The following is a 3,998-nucleotide window of genomic DNA, read 5'->3' on the forward strand; positions in this document are numbered from 1 at the left end:
ACTCTCTTAATCTCAGCTTTACATACGGGGAAATGATAACACGTGTTCAGTAACTATGGCGTCAAAAACAAACGCTATCAAAAAAACTGCCCTGTAACCACTTACATTCAATTTCGGCATGACAGCTAGCTTAAAAGTTTAATTATTTACACCACCGAGTTTAGCATAAGCTACAAGATCTGTGAAAAATATTCCCAATAGCGTATAATTCTAATTCATCTCAAAGTTGTTAATTTACAAACAACTTTCACCCGCATCTTGTAAAAAGACTCTCAGTAGAGTATAATTCTAACCCATCAACAAGGTTGACCAAACAACTTTCACCCGCATCTTGTAAATACCACAGCTCTCGTCCTCATTAGAGCCTCTAGTGAATGGGGTGAACTTCAAACTGCGACTGACGACATGATTCTGATGAATATTATGGGCATGGATATTCAATATCAACATCTCTTTTCTGGACACTGCTACGACACGTCGCAGCAGCTGCACGACTCTGTCATCACCAACTGCGTTTGCAGAACCGACATCACTGTCATACAGTACAATATCATTCGGAACATCTGTTGTGCAAGCCGTAATTTTCCCATGAAAAACTTCAGAATCTGACAGAATCTTGATCTCAACAGTGCCCTCCAGTGCTTCCTTAACACAAGCAGTTACAAGTTCCACCTCACTGAGCCTACTCTCCAAGGTTTCAGTCACAATCTTAAACCGACGAGTGTAGACTTTCATTTCAAGCAATCCTTTACTAAATTCCTTGTCATTGCACTCTTCATTCTCCTTAATCTTCAAATTTATCTCAAAAAATATTTCACCATAAAAAACAATTCCTCTAGTTGGTCCTGTGAGAATTATATCTTCATTCTACAAGAAAAATTACACAAGACGTTAGCCATATGTCACACTAATGATATATAAAATAAATGATAATTATCCATAGAATATAATAGTATTGTTATTATTTATTAACCACCTTAAACCTGCACGCAGATTCATATTAAATTGATTTGCTAGCAACCTAGGCAAGAATTTGGACTGAGCTCATCAAAATTCACACAATCATTTAATTGCAATAATTATATATGATGACATGATCAATCAAATTAAAATATAATAACATGACTAATATTTGAATACAAAAAAAAAGTAGGTATTTGTGTTTGTTTGAAACTAGTCCAAGTCATGCATATAGACAACTCAAATGTAGCTAGGTTTAGTATGCTCTTTAACTGTACATAACTGTAAAGAAATTAGTTCGATGTATTATGTGAAATAGGAGAGATTAATAGTGTGAAGAGATACTCTTTAAAATACCTCTGATGGATAACTTGGCAATTGTTCCTATTGCGCCGGAAGATGGTGATGCAGTTAAAATCTAATCCATCTCTGACTATCACAGTCCCATATAGATTGATAGGGTAGCCAACATCTGATGATTTTACTTTCAGAGATATTACATTTAACGAGCTAGTCAAAATGTGATCCTCTGGGATAATTGCGTCTGTAAAACGCATTGGACCATATTGCGCTGACAAAATTGAAAATGGAGTAGTTTGCAACAGGGAAGAATAGTGTGTTAACAAAAGTATACGTTTGATAATGTCTCTAGAGACAAAAGTTTTCATAAGGTAAACAGGGTTGTCCCTATCTTTTGAGCTGTTACGGAAATACAATTATGAAAATTATTTTAGTTGTTTCAGAAACAAAATTATTGCAGTTGAGAAAGTATCTGGCTACTTTTTAATCTTATATATACTCAGAAAATCCAACCATACACCTGTCCATTTGCTAAATAAGATCTATGAGGTCAGAGAGAGTATCTGTTCATTAGCATACTGCATGGGATATTTTACAACTAGGGAGAAACTGAACTAAATCCATCGCAATATCTGCTCATCTTAGCAAAACCTAAACAGTATGAGCTGTCTAATTCTTCATATAACAGCTTACCTGTGTTTGGCTTGGACCCTGCCCGAAATGAGAAAAATTGATCATTTGCATCTCATCCACAGGAGGCAAACTACAATTTATCTGCTTGGTACCCCCCCCCCCCCCCCAATGGCCCCATCATCCCTGACATCGCATGATCTCCCTCCTCATCCACCACCCTGGCTCAAGGACACTAACATTTCAGGCCCCCACACCTAAATGTCACTCACCGTCGGTGTCTAGCCCGTCCAGTGCAAGGTCTCCAATGAGATATAATTTACTGCCAATTTGCATTTTGCAATCACTGGAAAAACAAGACCCTAGCTGCTGGTGGTACTAGCACTGACTATCTATGCCAAAAGTGACAAACAGTCCTTTTGGGCAGTGTGGCAAGTTATCAATTGCAAGATAAGGAGTGGCGAATGATCAAGAGCCACTGTGAAGAGTGGCACATGATCAAATTTCTCCAGTCAGTGAGGATCCCATCTAGTGAATTTTAAGGTAGTTTGCTCCACTAAAAACATCTCCCAAATAGATACATGATAAGATATGAATCGGATATCTTTGATAGAAGGTGAGCAAATCATTTTTTCTGTGCTTATTGCATTGTTTCCTGTTCATGTGCCTGAAACTATTGGCCTGCCTTCACTCCACGTGTTTGATTGGATTATCAAATCATGTGCATAGTGGGTGTGCGTTGATTTATGGAATATTGCTAGAGATGAGCGTAATCTTGCAGTGTGCTAGAAAAAAAATTGCATTGTATTGATAACAACAATATGATAGACTGGAGTAATAGATTGTTGATGTGGCCATGACACATACTCTCCTTGTCAAGGTCGAAGATGGTGAGGTTTCGGAAGCAGGCGCACGTGGTAGTAGCTGATCCCTGTCTTGGGGTCATGCTCCCAATACTGGGAAGCCAGAGCACTACTCCTCGCCCACCTCTCCTTCATCTCCGGCGTGTCCCGATAACTCGTCGGCCTCGGCCACCGGGGCTTCAAGCTCTGCTCCCGTCGCTTCTGTTTCGCTGCTTCCGCCGCCGCCTCCTCGTCGTCCTCCTCCACAAACAATGGCAAATCGAAGACATCCTCCACGGTGGTTCTTCAAAACCTAATCCATATGTATATATATTAATAAAATTCATATGTATTTATACTAATAAAATTGAAACATATCGGAAAGTCGACGGATGGGAACGAAAAGGCTGGAGAAAGGAATTATTTATATCAAAATAGTAGCAATAGTCTCCCACCTCTTCCTCCTACACCGCCGCCACCGAGCTTGTGGTTGGGGTTAGGGAGCTCGTGGTTGGGGTTAGGGACTTAGGGCCTGTTTGGGGGAGCTGGAAATTCTGAGAAGCTAGCCGGAGATTCTGGAAAGTTGAGATTCTAAAAAGTTGAGAGGGCTCTGTTTGGGGGAGCTTCTGAGAATTTGTTGGCTAGTGTCCTGAGAGGCTGAATTGTCTGAAATACCCTGAAGTAGATGGGGATTCTGCTTATTTCTACATTGGTTGGTTTAACTACATCAATGTACATAAATGTTTTTATACAATTTTTAAAAAATGTAAATTGTCATAAAGGTAGTCAAGAAAATTATAATTTCCTTTTTGAAGGCAATAAGAAAGTTAAATTACTTATGTAATAGGTTCCGTGAATATTACTTTGCCACCGCGATGTGTTCATAAATAAAGCACATACAAAATATTGCACTTTGTTGTGTTCATCAAGCACATAGCAAAATACTACTTCGCCAATACCATATGTACACCAAGCACATAACAAAGAACAACCTAAACCACTTTCATATTTCTATATATTGCGTCCTCTGTCCGCCATCAAAGCATTTGCAATAAAATCTCGAAAGACGCACATATCACCATCATTGGATGTGGTGCTAACATAATTGTCTTCTTCTTCAGGTGTATTGATAGGTGGCATATACTCTTCATCATTGTCACATCTCTCAAAAAGAACATCAGCCAAAGCACTATCACGGATGAAATTACGAAGGGCTATGCAAGCAATTATAATCAACTTTTGCTTCTCCACAGGGTAGCTAGGCAT

At 39.0% G+C, this 3,998-nt stretch overlaps 2 pseudogenes; both read right to left on the bottom strand.

Moving 5' to 3' along the window:
• Positions 1-120, bottom strand: part of LOC121055505 — a 3,960-nt pseudogene extending 3,840 nt beyond the window's left edge.
• Positions 97-3,998, bottom strand: LOC121055506 (annotated as a pseudogene).

This window comes from Oryza brachyantha, chromosome 10 (assembly GCF_000231095.2).
Source record: "Oryza brachyantha chromosome 10, ObraRS2, whole genome shotgun sequence".
NCBI classification, from domain to species: Eukaryota; Viridiplantae; Streptophyta; class Magnoliopsida; order Poales; family Poaceae; genus Oryza; species Oryza brachyantha.